This window comes from Palaemon carinicauda, chromosome 11, assembly GCF_036898095.1.
Source record: "Palaemon carinicauda isolate YSFRI2023 chromosome 11, ASM3689809v2, whole genome shotgun sequence".
Classification (NCBI taxonomy): domain Eukaryota; kingdom Metazoa; phylum Arthropoda; class Malacostraca; order Decapoda; family Palaemonidae; genus Palaemon; species Palaemon carinicauda.
Window position 1 is genome coordinate 51,475,588 of NC_090735.1, and position 25,148 is coordinate 51,500,735.

The 25,148-nt window shown below is 39.1% G+C and overlaps 2 long non-coding RNA genes across 2 annotated transcripts in view; both read right to left on the bottom strand.

The window, feature by feature from the left end:
* LOC137650015 (uncharacterized) overlaps positions 1-25,148 on the bottom strand; it is a 406,947-nt gene that overhangs the window by 96,879 nt on the left and 284,920 nt on the right. The window lies entirely within an intron of this gene.
* Positions 1-25,148, bottom strand: part of LOC137650010 (uncharacterized) — a 192,568-nt gene that overhangs the window by 84,298 nt on the left and 83,122 nt on the right. The window contains exon 2 of the long non-coding RNA XR_011045898.1: positions 13,105-13,243. This is a non-coding gene — a long non-coding RNA (uncharacterized lncRNA). The remainder of the gene's footprint in view (positions 1-13,104; positions 13,244-25,148) is intronic.

Sequence of the window (25,148 nt, forward strand, 5' to 3'; positions counted from 1 at the left end):
TAACAGCTTGTTTGCCTGCATGCAGTTGTGTCTCTGACTCTGGATAAGTGCTCAAAAACGGGCATGAGCATCATAACTATGTTTCCATGTATGAGCACCCTTATGGAGATCATGAAGTTACTTGCAGGAATAAAGTGTGTGATGAGGCGCAACATTATGGGCTCAAAGGAATTGATCGTTGACAATTCGTAGCACTGTGAACATGTTTGTGAGCATGCGTAAAACCCAAGAAAAGTACATACAACTAGCAAAGCAATCAGACCTTCGTCAGTAGTAGGTGTTTGCCCACCCACCTTGAGTGTGGGACAAGCGTCCCTCTAAGCGAATTCTTGCGTGCTATCATTCATAAAACTAAGCACAATATGACTCTATCACTTTGGGAATAGAGATTTAAGAAACTAAAATTGAAGGGTTGTCTCACTAGACTGTTGTGCCCTGAGGGCAAGAAGCGGTGAGGAGAGATTGCAACTGGTCAAAGGCCGACACCAGGTGAGTGTTCCAATGAGCTCTCTATTACATAGGGAAAAGAAGCCAGAGATGGTAGCCCCAAAAGATTGTGTCTTATGAGACTCGTTGCCTTCCGAACAACAGTGGAATGTGGCAGCTGCAAGCAGCCAGAAAGCATTCCTATCTGCAGCAATAACCTTGCAGGATTATGCCTAACCAGACTCAGTGTGCTCCCAAAACTCGTTACGCCCCGGGGCACTATGGTGGCAAGCGGTAACTGCAAGCGGTCAGCAGGCATTCCCATTTATGGCAATAACTCCTGAGGGTTTTGTCTTGGGCAAGCGCGCATACGCAACGGCAGTAACTCGTACCTGCCCTTTACCATGGGGGCATTATCGAGCATCTGTAGTTACGTAGAATTCATCAGAGGGATGTTTGCCTGAGCTTTGTCTGAGCACCTAGCTACGCTTAGTGTTGGGTGGTCTCTCTCTTATGAAAAATAATAGTCCCACATGCGTGATTTTATCTGCCCAAGTACGCACAGAACACAAACACGAGCCAGGTTCCCAGAGGAGGTTGGCAAGGAAAGTCTTACGAACTCATAACTTGTTGAGGCGAGCACTGGCGAGCACAACAAAGAAGCAGAAGCTATGTGCACTGGCGTGTAGGAACCCACCAACTCACTATGAGCACTATGGTGAGCAATCTGGGTTGCATGCATACCTTCGTCAGGCAGAGGAGGTCTCCCAACCACATCGCTAGCACTCAGTGGATGAGTACGCAACACTGCATGACTTCTCTGCGAGACTGAGTCTACTAACATAAGTTAACACGTCATGAAGCTCGGTACTTATGAACTCATATCAGAGGAGGTATTTGCTAAAAAAGAGAAGAATAAGGCTGGGATGAACTAGAAGAACAGTAGGTTCTCCCTCTTGAGAGGTTGAAACCATGAGGCGGAGGTCCCCAAGAGCCTGGCCTCACAAAACTCTATGAGCTTTGTTGTGCCCAATGAGCACGATGTAGACAATAATCCCAAAGAGTTATAGCCTGCAAGACTCGTAGATGGGAGAGGTAGCGACCGCAAGTGGACAACAGACAGAAATGACCCAGAAAGGGAAATCACTTGAGACACTTTGTGCCCTGAGGACACGATGGGAGAGGCAGGGACCGTACACATCACCATCTTGTACCCTGTGGGTACAACAATGAAGGGTGGGAGCTGCGAGCAGCAACCTAACCCCATCATTGTCTAGCTCCAAGACGCTATGCTCTGAAGAGCAATAGCAAGGCATCGATGAAGGGAGCACATGCTTGTGAAAGGCCACTGGGGGGGGGGGGGCAGCTCTGATGAAGGGCACCTTTCCCATGAATGAGATAATTACCCAACACTGCCAGGAGGGGCAAAGAGTCTTCCCAAGAATGGGATAGCTGCCCTACAATTGCAGTTGGCGAAGGGAGTCCTTCCTGGGCATGCTAAGGCTGACCAACACCTGGAGGCAAACCTCCGAGCAGCACACTCTGCTTACCATCAATGAGCTTAAGCTCTAGTTGTAGGTCTGGGTTTACTAAAAAAGGGATTCCCGGACTGGAAACTTCTAGGGGAACTTGTCTGCAACTGCTCTCATTCCTACGCTGGAACAACAGGAACAAAGGCGAGTAGAAACAGAATGTGTTGAAACAAAGGGCACAAGAACTCTATTGGTACATTACCTCTAGTCTTGAAGGGGACGACCATGGTCAAGCCCTGCTGAGGTTGAGAGCGCTCCTGGTTTGTCTCTAACTGTATTACTCTCAAAAGTCATTCGATAAATGAGGAGACCTGAACCCCCCCAAAGAAGGTAAGAGTAGCAACGAAAGAGGGTCCCCTGGTGGAGGATGATGCCGCTTCGCTAGAAGCGACGGTGTACACACCTAAGGTAAGTTCAGGGTCAGATGAACATTTTTCTACTTATTCATCCTCTACGGAGTCAAATTCAGTTTATTACAGGTTAACGGGGAGAGAGACGGAATGTCTATTCACTCACGAGCCAAAATAACGTGAAGTATTGTTACTAGTGCGAGTGTGAACGAGGTGGCAAGTACCACCTGCTAACTAGCGGTGGATAATTACACCTCAATTAAAAATCTTATGGCTGGTTTCAACTGTCACAGAAATATATCTCCAATGTAAATAGCGAAAGGGTTTGTATATATTATAGTGTATAGAATATGAAGGGGATGCAAGAAATACCTTACATAGTCACCAATAAAATGAAGAGTAGTGTACTGTTGTATTTACAAGATATAACTTAAATATCTAAGGATTAAATAAGCACTATCATATTCTGAGTTAATTGCTGTGCTTGGGAAGGTGATAATGGCTGATTGCACATGCAATCTTGGCAGTGCTTTCTACTTTATCATGCAATCATTACCTACTGTAGTTTTCCACTAACACTGCCTAAATTTTCTTGCTTTCTTACATGGGATGTTATGTGACTCCTCCCAAATTTCACCACCAGATCATTCAGTTTAACATTGGCTGTCTATTTTGTAAAAACTCCTTTTGCCAAGTATATTTATTTGAAAGATTTTGCTTGCAGCTACCTACATCAAATAGGAAAAAATCCCTTTAAATGACAAATGGCACCCTGCATAAGCAAACAAGTATTCACAATTTAAGATTTTTTAACAGGAAGACATTTGTGTTCTGATCTGAGGAGCTGATCAGTGCCAGAGTGTAATTTCAGTAATAGATAATCTCACAATTGCACTATGATTTAAAAGTTAAAAGAGGTGAGACAGCAAGATGAATAAAAACAAGAACAGACGTAGGCCTAAATAGAATGTTGAAAAGTGGGAGCTCCTATGGGGGTGTAAGTAATGCCTACATTGCAATGAGAAAGGAAAATGACAGCACTAACCATACAAAGGGGATTGGGTTAAGTGGGGGGATGCTCAATGCTTTCTTTTAGGCGGCTCTCTGGATTCAAGTTCTTGTCTGGATAAGACCCCATACTAAGGTAAGATAAGGTAAGGTTAGGACACATTCCAACATTTTACACTTTGGACCCACAGGCTCTCTAGGTTAAGATAGGTGAGATTACATTAGGACCAGGTACCCAGTATTATGTAACATGGTTTAAGTAAGATTTGGATAAATGTGTATTGTGCTATAGATAAATTGTATACAAAAACATTATTGCAGTTGATAATCTTTAAATGCAATTTAAATTATTTCTACAAATGCAACTTTCTGTTTTCACCATCCCATAAAACACTGTTTTGGGTTAAGCTTAACTGCATACAGTATACTATACGGTAATAGGGAAACAAAAAGGTTTTATCACCCACAATGAATGACTACAGTAAAACAAAAATAAGCACTTTGAAAAACATACAGTTGACGTATTTAGGAATGAAAGCATGTTAATAGAATCAAAACTAAACATGAACTTAATTTCTTACTAACACAGAATTTGCAATAAAAAAAATGGTAGAGTGCTGGCCATTTTTTAGGGTTTCGTCAAGAATTTATGGTAAGTGAATTTTAAGTCAAGTAACTAAACTGTGAACAGTACAGCTGTATCACACACTGTTATCATTTAGGAAGGTGGTGATGTAGTATCGTGCAATAGTCATCAAGCACTTTTTGGGCTCTTTCCTGTTTCACCTCTGACGTAATTATCACATTATAATTTCAATGAAATCAAACTACTGAAATTTAAAAGCTGAAGTACTCGGATATTTCCCTAGTCCAGTCAACTTTTAAATCCTCCTCCTAAAGTAACTGGGTGGCTGCCGTGTGAATCATTAGTATTAAAGGGGTGCTTAATCAATTTAGGTAATTTATAATAATTATAACACCACTTACTGAACTGCTACAAGGAACAATTATTTACAAAAATATGATATTTTAATTATAAAATAAATTTTTGAATATACTTACCCGGTGAATATATAATAGCTGCAACTCTGTTGCTCGACAGACAAAAAACAGCAAAAACTCGCCAGCGATCGCTATACAGGTTGCGGGTGCGCCCACCAGCGCCAACTGTCGGCCAGACACCAGTCCCGATGTAAACAAAGACTCAATTTCTTCTCATCCCACTGCGTCTTTATTGGGGAGGAAGGGAGGGTCGTTTAATTTATATATTCACCGGGTAAGTATATTCAAAAATTTATTTTATAATTAAAAAATCATTTTTAAATATTTAACTTAGCCGGTGAATATATAATAGCTGATTCACACCCAAGGAGGTGGGTAGAGACCAGAGTTAAATATGTTTACATCGTATAAGCTAAGAGTTTTTTTATTTCATTTTGACAGTTATCAATATAACAAAATCAAAATAAATAGGTACCTGGTAAGGAAGTCGACTTAGACGATTACTCTGCCTTGTAAGTACGTCTTCCTTACGGAGCCCAGCGATCCTCTTAGGATGCTGACAGACCTCCAGGAGCTGAAGTATCAAGGGCTGCAACTCATACAACAGGACCTCATCAAACCCCTAATCTGGGCGCTCTCAAGAAATGACTTTGACCACCCGCCAAATCAACCAGGATGCGAAAGGCTTCTTAGCCTTCTGGACAACCCGTAAAAACAACATTAAAACATTTCAAGAGACAGATTAAAAGGATATGGAATTAGGGAATTTTAGTGGTTGAGCCCTCACCCACTACTGCACTCGCTGCTACGAATGGTCCCAGTGTGTAGCAGTTCTCGTAAAGGGACTGGACAACTTTCAAGTAAAATGACGCGAACACTGACTTGCTTCTCCAATAAGTTGCGTCCATGATACTTTGCAGAGATCTATTTTGCTTAAAGGTCACGGAAGTTGCTACAGCTCTAACCTCGTGCGTCTTAACCTTAAGCAAAGATCGGTCTTCCTCACTCAAGTGTGAATGAGCTTCTCGTATTAACAATCTGATAAAGTATGACAAAGCATTCTTTGACATAGGCAAGGATGGTTTCTTAACCGAACACCATAAAGCTTCAGATTGGCCTCGTAAAGGTTTAGTACGAGCTAAGTAGAACTTAAGAGCTCTAACAGGGCATAAGACTCTTTCTAGTTCATTGCCTACGATCTCCGATAAGCTGGGAATATCGAAAGACTTAGGCCAAGGACGAGACGGTAGCTCATTTTTGGCTAGAAAACCAAGTTGCAGAGAACAAGAAGCTTTTTCTGACGAAAATCCGACGTTCTTGCTGAAGGCATGAATCTCACTGACTCTTTTAGCCGAGGCTAAGCATACCAGGAAAAGAGTCTTAAAAGTGAGATCTTTCAGGGAGGCTGACTGTAAAGGCTCAAACCTGTCTGACATGAGGAATCTTAGGACCATGTCTAAATTCCACCCAGGAGTAGCCAAACGACGCTCCTTAGTGGTCTCGAAAGACTTAAGGATGTCTTGCAGATCTTTATTGTTGGAAAGATCTAAGCCTCTATGCCGGAAGACCGATGCCAACATGCTTCTGTAGCCCTTGATAGTGGGAGCTGAAAGGGATCGACCTTTTCTCAGGTATAAGAGAAAATCAGCTATTTGGGCTACAGAGGTACTGGTCGAGGATACGGAAACTGACTTGCACCAGTCTCGGAAGACTTCCCACTTCGATTGGTAGACTCTAATGGTAGACGCTCTCCTTGCTCTAGCAATCGCACTGGCTGCCTCCTTCGAAAAGCCTCTAGCTCTCGAGAGTCTTTCGATAGTCTGAAGGCAGTCAGACGAAGAGCGTGGAGGCTTTGGTGTACCTTCTTTACGTGTGGCTGACGTAGAAGGTCTACTCTTAGAGGAAGACTTCTGGGAACGTCTACTAACCATCGAAGTACCTCGGTGAACCATTCTCTCGCGGGCCAGAGGGGAGCAACTAACGTCAACCTTCTCCCTTCGTGAGAGGCGAACTTCTGCAGTACCTTGTTGACAATCTTGAATGGTGGGAATGCGTAAAGATCCAGATGTGACCAATCTAGGAGGAAGGCATCTATATGTATTGCTGCTGGGTCCGGGACTGGAGAGCAATAGATTGGAAGCCTCTTGGTCAGCGAGGTTGCAAAGAGATCTATGGTGGGTTGACCCCAAGTCGACCAAAGTCTCTTGCACACATCCTTGTGAAGGGTCCATTCGGTTGGAATTACTTGACCTTTCCGACTGAGACAATCTGCTAGGACGTTCAAGTCGCCCTGGATGAACCTCGTTACTAGGGAGATGCCTCGATCTTCTGACCAGATGAGCAGGTCCCTTGCGATCTCGTACAACGTCAGTGAGTGGGTACCTCCCTGTTTGGAGATGTACGCCAAGGCCGTGGTGTTGTCCGAGTTTACTTCCACCACTTTGCTTCGAAGGAGATACTCGAAGCTTCTCAAGGCCAGATGAACCGCCAAAAGCTCCTTGCAGTTGATATGCATGCTCCTCTGACTCGAGTTCCACAGACCTGAGCATTCCCGACCGTCCAGCGTCGCGCCCCAGCCCAAGTCCGATGCGTCCGAGAAGAGAACGTGGTTGGGTATCTGAACTGCCAGGGGAAGACCCTCTCGTAGGCTGATATTGTCCTTCCACCAAGTCAGACAAGACTTTATCTTTTCGGAAATCGGGAACGAGACCGCCTCTAGCGTCTTGTCCTTTTTCCAGTGAAAAGCCAGATGGAATTGAAGAGGACGGAGGTGTAGCCTTCCTAGCGAGACAAATTGCTCCAGGGATGACAGCGTCCTTACCAGACTCATCCACAGCCTGACTGAGCAGCGTTCTTTCTTCAGCATCTTCTGGATGGAGTGCAGGGCTTGATCTATTCTGGGGGCCGACGGAAAAGCCCAAAAAACTTGACTGTGAATCTCCATCCCTAAATACAGAATAGTTTGGGATGGGACCAGCTGTGACTTTTCCAAATTGACTAGGAGTCCCAATTCCTTGGCCAGATCTAGAGTCCAATTGAGATCCTTCAGACAGCGATGACTGGAAGAGGCTCTGAGAAGCCAGTCGTCCAAGTACAGGGAGGCTCTGATCTCCGATAGCTCGAAACTGGTACCCCACATTCCTGTAAACAAACCTCAGAAATGGTTGGGAATCCGGGTGTATAGGAATGTGGAAGTATGCCTCCTGAAGGTCGAGAGAGACCATCCAGTCGCCTTCCATAAATGCTGTCAAGACAGCCTGGTAGACTTCATCGCGAAGTTTGTCTTGACAATGAACACATTGAGCGCACTTGTCTCTTACGTACTCCTGCAGTGAACACGGCTGCCAAATCATGGAGTCATCCCTAAGGGACTTGTCCCTGCAGAGAACGTGGCTGTCAGATCATTGGAGCCATCCCTGAAAGCCTTGTTTATGCATGACATAATTGTACAGCAAAACTTCAAAGGCTCGAAAAACAGCTGTGAAGTTGACCTGTAAAATCTTGGAGCGTCTCCTGGCCAGGCGCCAGGGAGAGTCTACGAGACTTGAGAAGTCTATCTGGGCAGAGGCAGGAACTCCCAAGCCGAGAACTTCTCTCGTGTCATATCAGACTCTCGCTCTATAAGCCAGTTTAAAAGAAGGGAAAGCAAAGGCTGTATTCCCCAAACTCCTCCTGGTGATAAACCAGTCACCTAGCAAACGTAAAGCTCTCTAGGAGAGCGAGAGAGCACTAGCTTATAAAACAACGGCTTCGAAGTAGCTAGGCCTAGTGTAAGCTCTGACGTTTAGGCGAACGAGGAGCAGCAGTTACAAAAAGATCCGGACAAAGATCCTTAAAAATTAGCATGATTTATTAAAAGTCCATAGAGGGCTAAGCAGCTTTAGGCTCCTCTCCGTCTGATAGTCCTCAAGGGAATATCAGTAGGAGGGGGAACAGCAACTTCCTCATCTAAAGGAACCTTGTCCGATAATAGCTGAGTCTCAAGCAAGGGAGAGACCTACCGTGGTGGCAATGCTTTACAAGCAGAGTCCACACGCACTGGTGCATTAGTAGCGGACCAGGACGCAACGTCATGTAACTGCTTGACAGTCTGTGAACTGTCAACAACAACAGGTGCGAGAGACCAGGACGCAACGTCATGTAACTGCTTGACAGTCTGTGAACTGTCAACAACAACAGGTGCGTGAGGACGCACAGCGTCCACTCGAGACTGCTTTAACCGCCTAGACTGAGCAGTCAAAACAACTCTAGAATGCGGAGGTTGATCAAAACAAGTCAACTTCGATTGTTAGCGAACGTCCTGAACGTCAGCAGGAGCATCAGCAAGTGGCCTAACGTCCAAATGTGGCTGAAAAACCACACGAGACCGCATCGAGTGTGGTTCTAAACAACCTGACTGACGTGACTTAGCTACGCCAACGTCAACAGGACGCACAAAGGAACGTTAGGTTGGCTGAAAGCCAGGATCTCGTTGAGATAAATGGCTAGGCTCAACGAACTAATCAGCAGAATAGTCTTCCATAAGGGAGGCAAGCTTATTCTGCATGTCTTGCCGTACAACCCATTTCGGATCAACGGAAAAGGTTGCGGTAAGAGACGAGGGTAACGTCTGTGACCGCAAAACCTTGCCAACAAAAAAAAACTCTCGGAGTCTGTGTTACGCTTTTGTTAGGCGGCGAGCAGTCTTCCGATGACTGCATAGGGTCAGAGCTGTCCTAATGGCAACAACCAGGACGCTGGACCTGTCCTGAAAGGACTGACTTTCGCTTAAGGGCCTCGAAACCTTGTTTCAGGTTTCTTATGCGAAAAGCCTTCGGATGACCAGGAGAAAATCGTCTCTCTCGCCTTATGGTAGGGGTGATCTTGGTAAGATACACCCGATACCATAGAGGGAACGTCTGTTCGCTGATCAAGGCCTCTCGAACCCATAAGTCGTACGACATTACTTCTCCCCTGGGGTTGGGAGCTTGCAAGAGGTCCCGGACTAGGCGAACGACAGGCACGAATAGACGAACCCTCGGTCGCAACACTGATAACACTTTGCGCAATATCACTTTATCACTACGATTTTCTGTTTAGCACTTATTTCAATGAAATCGAAACTTTTACTGATTTCTACCTGAAGCACGCAATTCTAACCTCATCAAAAGGTAGTAATAGCGAAATCAGTCGTATAATGCAAGCACATTAATACCAGCAAAAAACAGTAAACATATTTTAAGATAAAAAAATTCAGTGGCTGGGGAAGAGACTAAACACTAGTTCATTCAAAACTACGTTTTCAATCTCTCACCGTACATTGCCTGGGGACGAGAATAAAAAACTAAAAACGTTTTATCCTTTCTCCCCGTACAGAGACTAGGGACGAGAGTAACTCGAGAACAACGTTACCCGCTTGAACGGAACGTTTTCTCCCCTCTCTCTCTCTTGATTAAGCACCTAAGAGAAGAGCCCACTTACGTTTCGTCAAAAAAACATGTTATTTGACCAAAGGAAAAAAACTGAAAGGTTTTTCAATTAAAAAGTTCCTTTAAAATATAATTTAGAACATTTAAGCTTTGAAAGAAGAATGAACAAAACGTCAGAATCGATTTACTCTTTCTGCAAAGTGAAACCGTGATACTCTCTCTCTCTCTATCGTAACGATAGAGCGCAAACTGCGTAGCATAAATAAACTAAACGTTAGTTCATCTTTGAAACAGTACGAAGACTATTCAAAGAAAATCTTTCATAAAATATCTATTAAAAAATATTCATTTAAAAAGTTTTAAATCATTAGTTCTTTAAAAGCTATTTACGATTGAAAGGGCTCAACGTTGTTTAACTTCGGTTTCCAAGTTAGGACCGCCTACTCTCAGGAAGGTCGCATATAAACAAATCATTAAAATTTATTTATATGTTTATTATAAACGGAAAGTTAATCGAAGAGGCCTAATAAAGGCGGTGAGATATAAAATATATAGAGGAAAATCTATAATTAATTTATAACGTGATAAGATAATTGCTAAAAGCCTAAACACACTTCCGTCTAAGGGAAGGGTCTGCCATTTAAAAGTCAAAGAAAGTCCATACTCTCTTTGTCATCAAAAAATTAAATCTATCCAAAAACGAGTTCAAGATTTAAGATGAAGATAAAACACCTGCACTGCGAAAACTCAAACCAAATTAAAGTACTTCACCAAATATGATGGGAAAAACTCCAGGTTCTACAGCGAGTAAAAGTACGTCTTGTCGACACGTCGACAGAGAAGAAATTGAGTCTTTGTTTACATCGAGAGTGGTATCTGGCCGACAGTTGGCGCTGGTGGGCACACCCGCAACCTGTATAGCGATCGCTGGCGGGTTTTTTACTGTATGTGTCTGTCGAGCAACAGAGTTGCAGCTATTATATATTCACCAGCTTAAAAAAAAAAAAAAAAAAAAAAAAAAAAAAGTCAGCTTTAGATAAAGCACCAAGTAATTCACCAGGATAAAAAATATCAAAATTATTAGAGGCAGAGCTATTGAATAGAATTACCAAATGACCTCGTATATATTACCACTAACACTGTCTGGATATGCAATTAAACAAGTAGTCATAATTAGAGAGTAGGATAATGGATAACATTGGTTACATATCTCCAAACAATAAGGTAAAGACACAGTGCCCTAAGAGGCAGCACAGGGGAAGTCACCCAGTAGGTAAAGAAACATGCTAGGTTAGGCTAGTTGGGGAACCTTTAGCAAGCTCGTACTCCTGGTTTGGCTTCCCTGGTGAAATAATGTTTTAGAGCACAAAAGTGCATCTAAAATTACAAATGGCAGCCTCATTCTAATACTGCGGGAAAGTGGAAAATTAAAGAAAAATCTATTATGAGGAAGCTGATCACTAGCATCTAAAGTTACTTATATGTGAGAGATTTGCCAAGAAATGTCAAGAGGATGTGAATACATTTAATTTTTGGGCTCAAGCCATGACGTCCTGATGGAAGGTTCCTTCAGTAGCTTCCTAGGGTATATTTAACTACAGTGGATATTCCCAGAGAATTAAACTAAAGGTTATCACAGAATTCTAACTTGTGGTGCGAGTACCCTAAAGGTTTCCCTCTAGGATATCGTATATCAACAGGGGACGCATGTATTAACACGCCACATAGCTATCTGCACCCCATATAGAGTTAACACTTCGATATGGAAGGGTGAAGAATAACTGGGGAGCCGTTCCACAGTTACACTCATCCGTGGCTGCTTTTGGTACTCGAGACGTAAACAAACGGGCTCCATTGCTAAATGATGTCACGTCCGTCCTCATCCTTCTGCCTGTGCTTCTCGCTTTAGTCGGATTTTCCTTGAGTGCGTTTTTCATCTGCTTACATCGCCGTTATGTCGCTACCTTCAGCCTCGCCTTCTATCTGGAAAGTTGAGTACCAGGTCCCAGTATTGTTTAAATAAGCTCTAGCCATAAAGTAACTTCTACTTTTTGTAAAATATTGAGTTTTGTAGTAGAGCTGTGCCGATACCGGACGTGCCATTTTATGGCGTCGCTGTTCATGTTGCATGCTTTATTTACTTAGCCAGAACAGCCCTCTCCGGTCATTTAACTAATTAATATTATTAGTTATTTAGTCTTCATAGCTAGGAATTATCTATATCGTGTTTTAGCGCTCATCTGACTCGGTTGCCGTTCGACCCCATACTAGATCGCTAGCTTAGCCCCTAGGCTGGACAGCCTAATGCTTGTTTTCATGCATGATATTTACCAGTGTTCCTAGGTTAAGTTATGAAGATTGTGGCATTATTAAACATACTATTAACTGTGATGTAAGTGTTTTCGCCTTCGGGGACCATATAGGGGACTGGGTTGATTGTGTATCATCCCACCCTAACCTAATGTAGGAACCCCTATATGCTCCCTAATCCCCCTGCCTGCGGGCGTTCCCTCTGTGTAGTCTTGCTTCCCCTTCTCTATAGGGGAATTTTGTCTACAAACAGAGTGCTTTCGCTTCTCTGCCTACCCTAAGGGAATGACCCTCCCTTAGGGTCGGACCGAGAAATAAGGAACGGCTCTGCCCTTCCTCAGTTGCACCTGGTTGGGTTACTCCTTCCTCCCTGCAACTTGCGATGTGGTTTATGTTTAGTGAGAAAACCAGGCTAGTTTTTTTTATAATTCTATAGTTTTTTTTTTTTTTAATTTCATCTTGTTTCCATGAGGCAAATTATTTAAAATTATGAAAAATTAATGGAGGAAAACAATAGCTTTGAATAATTTGGCAGTATATAGAGAGAGTGGTCTGGTAAACAAATACCAAAGTAAGATATGAAACATGTTGAAGGAACGCTACAACGGCACTTGGGTATTGCCTGTGGTGCATCTCGTGAGGTGCAATGATGGCACTGCGCACCAACGGGAAGAGATAAGAGGGGCCATTAACCGTCTTTTTGTTGGGTAGGAGTGCCTCATACAGCGTTGGGAAAGATCAAGGCTACTAGTAGGCTACCAGAGATTCACGCTAAAACTGAACTCGTATAGTATATACATATTTCAATGACTAAATGCGGAATTGTAAATAAATAATCTGAACTACAGTGATTTTATTTCGCTCCAAACATGGAAACGCAATATTCCAGGTTCAAAAACACATTGACAGCAATGGAAAAAAAAAAAAAAAAAACCAGGCTTTCTAGCTCTATTATAGCATTTTTTACCACATTTTTTTTTTCTATTGAAACCAAATGACTGTTGATCCAACTCGTGTCCAATTTTCCTATTCAAATGACATATTAGCCCTATACGTAAACACACTTACCTAATATCATAATTTTCACTCTGGCTTAATTACGACAGAAAGAGGGACAACAACAGCTACTATGGCGACAGCGTCAAGGAATCCGCAGTCACAGTCCCTCCGCACTCCGCAGTCTGGCTCAGTGTTGCCACATTTATTTCTGTGAAAAATGAGGATCTGCTGAATTTTTTTTTTTGTAGATATCTGTAGGCGCTAAAAAGATTTTCTGGAAAACATATGTTGTCAAGATTAATATGGAATTTGTTATACATAAGATAAACATAAATAATTTAAAGGTTTAATAAAAAGAAAAAATGAAAGCTGCTTTTTACTGTATTTCTATGTCATTTAAGATTAGCCAAAGATTCCCCTTTCTATAAAAAAAAGAAATGTATAGGTATATGTAATTACGGCCCTCAGCAGCTGTGTCCGAAGAAGGAAGTTCGAGAAATTTCCGAGTGACTATCTAACAAAATTGATGATTGTTGGAAAACGAAACCTCTCATTGTATAATGATTAGGCTATATCGCATTTTGAAGTGGAAAACATAATCTTTTCGCCAGATGGATTCAAAATACAGGTAAAACAAATTTTGCACTTTTATTATCCTAAGTAGCCGCAACTAAATTGGAATAATGGCGATACACTCTATACCAGACTTAAATGCACTGTATTATTTCTTATATCTTATAGAAATGAAACTATATAACAGAGAGATTGGTTCACCAAACTTTCAACTGGGCTCCGCAAAGCACTAGGAGAGTTGGAAGACCCAAGCCTAGATGGCTGAGGACTATGAAGCTTGAAGTCGGAGATGATGAATAGAGAAGTATTGAATTAATAGCTTAAGATAGAGACAACTGGCTTTATAATCTAACCGAGGCCCTTGCGTCTAAAGGCATAGGAGATGGTGATTTCTTATATTACTAATCACAATGAAAATTTCATGAAAATGTCCTCTATAACACAAACGTAACCTACTCACTTTCTCCCCCAATTTCGTAAAAAGACATATTTTCAGATGTAATGACACCACAATTTATATGCGGTGTTGCTAACTGCGTTAGCCATAAATGAGCTAGACTGAGGCATGAGATGCGCTAGAAATATGATAGGAGGAGTTTTCTCCTGGTATATGGATTTTGGTTATTATATACTTCGCATGGTAGATGAACTAATATTAACAAAGTCAAGGGTAACAGTGCAATTATTGCGAATGTTGGATACGGGTTTGTTATACAAATGATACGGCTAACATAAAATGCAATTACGTAGGCCTTCACTTATTGCCTTGTAAAAGAATTGAAGAATTGCCACACAGGATCAAACTTTATCAACTCCGAATATGAGGAATATACTCTATCATGAAAAATAATTTGTAATGAAAAATAAACATCAGTGATATTTTCAGTAAAACTACTTTAAATATTACAAATTTAGTAGCGCCGAAATAATAGTGTCGACTAACAACTATGGTTTCAGAAATTTCACGGGGAGAGAGAGAGAGAGAGAGAGAGAGAGAGAGAGAGAGAGAGAGAGAGAGAGAGAGAGAGAGTAGAACAAGTTCAACTTAACTTGGGATATTTAATTTGATTGCACCGTAAACTACACATCAAAACAGAAACACACACACACACACACACACACACACACACACACATATATATATATATATATATATATATATATATATATATATATATATATATATATATATATATATATATATGAGAGAGAGAGAGAGAGAGAGAGAGAGAGAGAGAGAGAGAGAGAGAGAGAGAGAGAGAGAGAGAGAGAGGCACTAGAAAATGCACCAAATCAAATAAAGTTGCGCTAAGAATTGGGCTATTTGCAAAATACAAAATATATGCGGTTTGTGAAGCCAATTCACTAGAAATAGTGCTTTTCATGCAAAGTTGGCAACATTGCCTATAGGCGTACTCAAAGACAGTATAGGGAAGACCAGAAAGCCTACTTATGAAAAAAAAAAAAAAAAAAAAAAAAAAAAAAAACGCAGCGCCATCTATTGCCGATGTGCCCTATTAATTAGCTAAAAATAGCTCTTCAGGGTTTGGGTATTTGGTATTTCGGAAAGTTCATATTCAATAATTGGTCTAATATTATCCGTCTAATGTTTTTCCATATATCTATATTAAATAATATTGATCATTAGAATACCTACATTTTTTCTTGCTTATTTATCTTGATTGTTCATTTACAAAACGAAAGTTAAGCTTAGGCTGTGTATTTCATGTATATATAATATTGCTAATATAACTTACAGAATATGTGAAAGATATGCATCCGAAATAGGATATGTGCCTAAGACTAAACTAAGATGGGAGAAGAAAAGTTATGGATGATCTAATATTGTCTTAGGCTTTTTGGGTCACATCTACCTCATACACTAAAGAGATAATTGTCAGAAATGAACCTCTTATTTTTTTCGGCATTAAATGGAATTTTTATTTCTAGAGGTACGAGTTTCCACTTGCATTAGTAAAATAAAGGTATCTCGAAGTGGCTTTAGCATAGGTCCCATTTTAATGTATAATCTCGGACTTTGATAAAATACTCATTCTGCAAATTATAATCGTATACACATTTAATATATAACTTTACGTTAAATTTGCATCGATAAATGTGAGCAAAATGCCCCATTAAATGATAGTTCACGGTTGAAGGGCAATATATTCAACATATGTGTCTTATTTTACATATTATGGTAACACTTGACTTAGTGGTACCAGATTGTTAGATCCTAAATTCCCCTGAGAAGGATAGAAATACAATATAATATTAAGCTTAAATGAAAAAAAAAAAAAAAAAAAAAAAAAAAAACATGACAACGCTTTATTCAATGGTAAATTTTGTTTTATTCATAGTGTAGCATATATATGTATCATAACTGATAAAAAAACATCCATAATAGTTTGAAAAGAACGCTGGTGATATTTGTCCATATAGCAACACTGACTTGAGTAAGCAAGCAACAGATGACAAGCGCAGCGTCACCTGTTGCTGATGCTCCCTACTTATAATCATTATTACTTGCTAATCTACAACACTAGTTGGAAAAGCAGAATGCTATAAGCCCAGGGGCTCCAACAGGGAAAATAGCTCAGTGAGGAAAGGAAACAAAGAAAAATAAAATATTTTAAGAAGAGCAACAAGATTAAAATAATTATCAACCATATAAACCATTAAACCTTTATCCAAACAAGAGGAAGAGAAATAAGATGGAATAGTGTGCCCGAGTGTACCATCAAGCAAGAGAACTCTTAGCGGCCAAATGATCACAGAAATTCAAGTGACGTTCCTGTCTTCCTTTAGCTGTCTTTGGCGTACTAGAGAGAACCACCTCGCCAAAATTTTATGTACTTCTAGTTTTAACACAATTGTACCGTGAAGACGGTTTGTACCGCAAGTTGTACATGTGTAGACGTTTGGGATGACTCCCCTTAAATGTGACTCCCGTATTCACTTAAAACTAGTTTGAATTTTAAGTGTTGCCGATTATCAGAATCGTTCAATGGAAGATACCTCCGTAGTATTGTTCATGTTTATTTTTTAATTTTACTATTATTTAAATTTCAATTAGTTTCTGTATATATATATATATATATATATATATATATATATATATATATATATATATATATATATATATATATATATATATATTATATATATATATATATATATATATATATATATATATATATAATTATATATATATATATATATATATATATATATATATATATATATATATATATATATATATATATATATATATATATATATATATATAAGACAATTTCTAAGCAATTTATATTTTTCCTAACATACTTACCGTGAACCAATGTTTAGGAGACACCTTTCAGTGCCAGCTCCCCGACCAGAGTTTTCCCCCCAACAAGCCGATACCCTCGCAACCCCCTTCTCAGGTCGACATCAACCATTCCACACTGGTTCCAGAAAACACGGTTCCTATCAGTAGGGTCTACCGCGGCGAAGGATTGGGGCCAATTAAACTATTGGTCAGTGGTATGTAAGGAAAAATACAATTTTCTTAGAAATTGTCATTTGTTCCGACACGAATCCTTGCCACGGACCAATGTAAAGGAGCCTCAGTATTAGAAGGCGGGGAATAAACCCATGTAGGAGAGGTATGAGGCCCGCGGAGAGGGGTAAGACCTGTCAGGGGAATGTGTAACAATAAAGGTAAATAAAAATAGGGCAGTCAGAGAATACTCACCAAGATAATATTTTCTTTTTTTCCAAAGCAGTCCATGGTAGGTAGAAGGGATAGGATAGGGATTTGAGACGCTCTACCCCTCGATGTTCCATATGGATTGTGTCATGTGTGGGCCGCCCTTAGATCCGCTGTTAGGCGACCGTGACGGAACCGAGCTTGAACCCCTTTTGAGACCAGAAGGAACAATCCTTAAGGTAGTGGGCCGTGAAGGTCAACTGCCTCGTCCATACGCCTCCTCTCAGCGCCTGGCCAACTGCCATGTTCCTTTCGAAGGCCAGAGAGGTGCCGATGCCCCTGATGTCACAAGGCTTGGCAGACCATGGGGAGGGTTCACCCTTCGCCAAGTATGCCCTGCGGATCGTCTACCAGAGCCAGAAGAAGATTGTGTTCTTTGAGACCGCCCTCCTCACTATCTCTGTAGTCTTGAACAGGGTGTAGGGCAGAGTTCCTTGAGAGATATTTCCACACTGTCCTCATCGGGCACAACAGCAGGTCCTCCGGGTCATTTGTCCTGGGGATGGTGGGGATGGAAAACTCGTTGAACTGAGGGTCAGCTACTGCTGTGTTCTGTCTTTGCCATGAAGAAGGGGATGAGTTTGAAAACCAGCTCCTTCCACACGTGTGAGTCGGAGACATCCGCTGAAAGCCTATGGAGTTAGCCTACTCTTTTGGACAAGGCCAGGGTGAAAAGGAACCCCTTCTTCAGGGTGAGTTCCCTGTCCATAATTTGCCACAGAGGTTCAAATGGAGGCTTCTTCAGGGTGTCAAGGACCTTGATGATGTCACATGTGGGTGCCTTGAGAGCACTAGGGTGGGGGGGGGGGCGGCATCCCTGCTCAAACCCCTTTATCAGCATTGAGAGCCACTTGGACACTTGGAGGAACCTAAGTTTAACCCCTTGAGGAAGAAGATCTGACCTAGGGCCGCTTGGAATCCGTTCACTGCCAGAACTGACATACCCTGATCAAGGCGTAGATGGACCAGGAGGTTTGCGATGACTAGGATTGAGGTATTGAGGGGCTCTATGCCTTCCTTGGTGCATCATTTGCCGAAAGCCGCCCATTTTGCCTGGTATATGGCTCTCGAGGATTGTCTGAAATTACCCGTCATCTGGGTGGCTGCCCCTCTGGAGTACCCATCCCTTCTTTGCAAACACTTAATAGTCTCAATGCATGAAGGGAGAGGTTTGGGAGGCTTTCGTGGAACCTCCGGAAGTGCGGTTGTCTTAGCAAATCCTGTCCCAGCGGTAGGGGCCACGAAGATTCCACTGCTAAGGACTTCAAATCTGAGAACTTCTCCTTTTCGGGCCGCCACACAGCCAACAATGCCATCCTTGCTTGTCTTGTCCCTCGAAGATGGTTTATGGTCTGCCGTAGGAGACTGAATGGGGGAAAGGCGTACACGTTGAGGCCGTACCATGGGTGGTGGAACGCGTCCTTCAGAGCTGCTGCTGCGTCCGGCAGTGGAGAGCAAAAGAGTGGCAGCGTTGCGTTCAGCCTCATCGCGAAGAGGTCCATACAGGGAAAGCCCCACTTTCCTATCACTGTCTTTGCCACTTCCGGATGTAGGGACCACTCTGCGACCAACACTTGCACCCTTCTGCTGAGCCCGTCTGTGATGACATTCCTCTTCCCCAGAATATATCTAGCCGTCGGGGAGATGGCATTGTCCTCGGCCCATGACAGGATCTCCACCGACAAGTCGTGAATCTAACAGGATTGCAGACCGCCCTTTTTTCTTGATGTAGGCGACGACAGTGGCGTTGTCACTCATCAGGGTTACTCTGCACTGCCTGAAGTTCGAGCTCATTTTTGTGGAGGGCCTTCTCCTCCAGAAAAAAAGGACCTGCAACCATTCGGACCTGCGGATGAGCTCCCTACCCCTCCTTGTATGCGAACGTGAACAGAAGGACCTCCTCCTTTGGAGGGTCCAGTAATGAGACCCCTGCTAGTGTGTTCCTTGGGTCTCTCCTACCCGAGAGATGGGGAGACAGATGAGTCATACGTTTGACAATACTGCTCAGCGTGACAGGAAAGAAATATATATATATATATATATATATATATATATATATATATATATATATATATATATATATATATATATATATATATATATATACAGGGTGTCCCAAAATGCATACACTCTGGATTGTTACAACTTGTTAAATTTATTGATATTAAAGTGGAAAACAGATTCACAGGAGAAAAAAAATGCGCATTTAAATATTTTGAGAGTTCACAGTGAAAAAGTAAGGGTACATGGAGTAATTTGAGAATGTTAAAAAAAAATATCAGCTCACATAAAGTGTTCAAACTGGTTGCCGTTCTGCTCAATACACGTTTGTATCTTGAAAATGTGGAACTACAAACTGTTAGTAGCATTTCTCTCGGTATCTGAGCACATTTTTCATCGATTGCCTCTCTAAGTTTGTCAATTGTTTTAGGTTTTCTGCTGCGCACACTTTAAAATGGAATGGACGCTCTATTTTGGGATACCTGTTTCACGTGACAGTTGACGTACAAATTTTCGTGGGGAATTCTGAACATTAGCAATAAGATCTAGCTCTTTAGTTGGGCTTGTCAATGTTCTTTTTTGTCTTGAATGTCCTTTTCTCATGCACTGGATGGTCCCCTGATTCTCAAAGTTATCTACGATTCCTGAAATGGTGACGCGTGTTGAGGCATCTCTGTGGAACTCACTCGTAAATTGTCTTTGCACTTCAGCTTTATTTTCAAATTTCCAGAATGCTTTCAGAACAAATTTGTTTGGCTTGAACGTAATCCCAGTATCCGCCATTCTTACTTCAAAATCAAATCTGAAATAGCCAAAAAGTCAAAGAGTGTATACATTATTTTGGAACACTGTATGAGTGTGTGTGTATATCTATCTATCTATCTATCTATCTATCTATCTATATATATATATATATATATATATATATATATATATATATATATATATATATATATATATATATATATATATATATATGCATAAAAATCACAGGTAAACGTGATGCTTAGATGCAGAAGAACCACAGGGAAAATGAAAATACGAAATATACAATTAAGTCCTGACTAGTTTCTTGATACTTCTTCAGAGGACTGATTTATTGAGAGAGGTTTCTTTACATTTTATAGGGAAAGTAAACGTAAGAACATGTGTATAGACGTTTACAGAACAATGACATTCCCATACCAGCTACCTGGGCTGAGGTCAGGTGTTTACTGGGCTGAGATCCAACCTCATTAGACATCTGCCAAAAAGGGTCATTTCTGGTGACTGGTAAATTCTTGTTTTTGACTTTCAATATTTCATTTATATGAATATTGGTATCCTTATCTATATAAATACATAAGCAAAACTATATGTATATGTAAAACCCATCTTTATATAAATATATAAAAAGACATATACATATGTATACACAGAGAGGCATTCATACACAAACATGCATATTATATACATAGACATATACATACGTGCACACATACTGGTATACATATACAGACACATACATAGACTTACATATAAATGTTTTTTTTACACATGATTAACATGTATATATATATATATATATATATATATATATATATATATATATATATATATATATATATATATATACATATATACATTTATAATATATATATATATATATATATATATATATATATATATATATATATATATATATATATATATATATATATATCTGTATATATATGTTAATCATGTGTAAAAACCATTTATATGTAAGTCTATGTATGTGTCTGTATATGTATACCAGTATGTCTATGTCTATGTATATATTATGCATGTTTGTGTATGAATGCCTGTCTGTGTATACATATGTACAGTATATGACTTTTTATGTATTCATATATAGATGTGTTTTACATATACATATAGTTTTGCTTATGTATTTATATAGATAAGGCTACCGATATTCATATAAATAAACTGTATTGAAAGTTAAAAACAAGAGTTTATCGGTCACCAGAAATGACCCTTTTTGGCAGGTGTCTAATGAGGTTGGATCTCCGCCCAGTAAACACCTGACCTCAGCCCAGGTAGCTGGTATGGGAGTGTCATTGTTCTGTAAACATCTATACATATGTTCGTACGTTTACTTTCCCTATAAAATGTAAAGAAACCTCTCTCAATAAATCAGTCCCCTGTAGAAGTATCACGAAACTAGTCAGGACTTAATCGTATATATCGTATTTTAATTTTCCCAGTGGTTCTTCTGCATATATATATATATATATATATATATATATATATATGTATATATATACATTATATATATATATATATATATATATATATACATACATAAATATATACATATATATATATGTATATATATACATATATATATATATATATATATATATATATATATACATATATATATATATATATATATATATATATATATATATATATATATATATATATATATACATATATATATACATATATACATATATATATATATATATATATATATATATATATATATATATATATATATATATATATATATATATATATATATATATATATATATATATATATATATATATATATATATATATATATATATAGCCAGAAATCTGCTCTTTACCATATAGAGGGGATGTATGTATGTATATATACATATATATATATATATATATATATATATATATATATATATATATATATATATATATATATATATATAAATATATATATATATATATATATATATATATATATATATATATATATATATATATATATATATACATATATATATAATAAATTAAGACAACCGTAACTAATAAATAAAGCTCCTCAAGTTTAAAGCTACCTAATCCCGAAGGTTTTGCAAGAAACTATGCCAGAAAAGCAGAATTTTGAGACTCAAAATTATTAAAAGACAAAAATAAGGTAATACTGATTTTAATGTTACCCATAAACAATATATATATATATATATATATATATATATATATATATATATATATATATATATATATATATATCCATCACTACGCAAAGGTACATGATTAAACAATATATCCAAGAAGAAAACATGTATAGGCCTATAGATATAAAGTTCATCGTGTTTTTTTTTGCTTATATTCAGTTATTAATGTGTACCTTATCATTATCAACTAAATTCACCGTCCTTAGGTAATCGTGCATTCAGTGCCCCGTTCGAAATTTTATATTTGATATGGTATTTTTATGGTAGCTGTCTTGACAAGACTTGTCCCTTTGGGTACAAATAATCAGTAAGGAAAATGGTCCGAGTGTGTCTTTTGCCATACTCTGGTGTCTTTGTAGGCTATACTATACACTAAGGTCACAAATCATGGGTTCATCCTTATGCAGTTAAGTGTTAACCATTGACTAGGGCTACTTAGGCTACTATTTGTCATAAGTGCATAGGTTCATTAACAATCTCTAGAGGTTTATCCATAACCTTTACTTGTTGTCTGCATTTTCATTCAACGTTATCCCAGTTTTACTCATATCTATTTTCAGTTGTACATTTCTCCTTTCTCTACTCAAATCTTCTATCGTCTTTTGCAATTCCTCTCTCATCTATTAAAACCTTCTATCGTCTTTTGTAATTCCTCCCATGATTCACTGAACAAAGCTGTGTTATCTATAAATCTTAAGTTATTAAGGTATTCCCCATTAATGTTTATTCCTACCTTTCACCAATCTGAGGTCTTAAAAACTTCTAAGCATGCCATGAATAGTTTAGCAGGGATAGGTTCTCACTGTCTTACTTCTTTGTTAATATGTGTGTGTGTGTGTGTGTGTTTGTGCGTGTGTGTGTGTCTGAACTATGACCACGAAAGAAAAATTGAGACGACTCGACTGAAGTTAGTAATTTCATCTTATTGGTAACAATATCAACAGACAAACGGTCAAACTTCAACATGGAAATTGCGATAAGGAAAGCAGGTTAAATCAGCCTTTTTCTCTCGGGTGGTCTCTGGGATGGTGCATGTCTGTGCGTATGTTTGTGTGTGTATGCATTTGAATATATAAAAGCATAAACTGTACGCAGCAAATTTTCGGTGCTACTATAGTGTGAGGTCTACCGCCATATGTCGCCTACCCAGGTGGAGGGTGAGGTCTACCGTGTGACCAGCGTCCCAGAGCCCCGCACCAACCATGAACTGCCCAAATCCATCAAAAACGTGACCTGCCCATATAAAAGGAAGCAAATGGATCTCCTAAATCAGTTTTTCCCTCGGCCTAAAAGAGATATCAGCATTCTACAGTGAACCACCAGCAACAGGAGCACACACACAGGCAATTGAGCGATCGTGGTTGGACGCTAAAACGATGATTCTGAAGAGATTAATGCGAGGTGTTGGTCGTCAGCTGTTCCGGTCTCATCTTGATCATTTTTGCTGGAAGGTGATGAAAAAAAAAACTTCCAATGATCTATTTTTGTCATTCTTTGAAGATGTACGAAGTGTGTATCGCTAGAGTAAATGTATGGAAATATATGATAGCCTGTTTGATGTTTGAAGAGTGTATCGCTAGAGTAAATGTATGGAAATATATGATAACCTGTTTGATGTACGAAGTATATCGCTGGAATATATGTATGGAATATATGATAGCCTGTTTGATGTACGAAGTGTATCGCTAGAATAAATGTATGGAAATATATGATAACCTGTTTGATGTTTGAAGAGTGTATCGCTAGAATAAATGTATGGAAATATATGATAACCTGTTTGATGTTTGAAGAGTGTATCGCTAGAATAAATGTATGGAAATATATGATATCCTGTTTGATGTTTGAAGAGTGTATCGCTAGAATAAATGTATGGAAATATATGATAACATGTTTGATGTTCGAAAAGTGTATCGCTAGAATAAATGTATGGAAATATATGATAACATGTTTATTTTTACCTTTATTCCTTTTTTTAATGTAATTAGAAATCCAATTATCTATTTAAGTCATTTTTAAGATATGTGTAAATTAAGTTTTTATTGCCTAAACAAATGTATGAAATGTGTTTCATCTCTGAGGGACGAATAATTCAGCGGTAGACCTCACGCTATAGTACTAATGGAAGGTAGATCTCACGCTATAGTGTGGTAGACCTCACGCTATAGTAGCACCAAATTTTCTTTCTATAATCTTCAAAGGATCTCTGATATTTTGAAATACTTAAATTTTTCTTTTTTTCACTTGTTTATAAACTTTAAAATGTCATTGCTAAATTAAATAATCATAATTACAGTTGAGCACTTATAAAACAAAGCATTGTAAAGCTGACGTTAATCAGTATCTTTAACCATAAGAGAATTTGACTAAACTACGTAATTACAAGGATTCCTACAAAAACACGCCACTAAGGCAATGGTCTTTAATGTATGTATGCATTGTGAAGAATTTTCTTCACTACTCTTCTTTCATTCGTATTTTTGGTCCTAATAATACTATAGCCACCCCTTAAACGTTCTCTCCTACATCAAGTTTTCTTTACCAAAACATTGGAAGAACTATTTTAAATCAACTAAACTTGTTGACAGTAGCGTACGCCTTAGCGGCCGTAAGGTGGTTCTTTCCTTAAACTACGTGGGTCGAGATAAATTATTAAACTGATTGAAATATATATTTCAATGCAGCTGACTTTAATGCAGCTTTTATTTCTCAATACCAATTAAGGTTTGTTAATTTTAAGACGTTTGCCCATCCCACCAGCCCATTGCTAATTGATCATTAACTAATTAATTTTTAGCAAGCCAGAATAAATAGGATTATTGT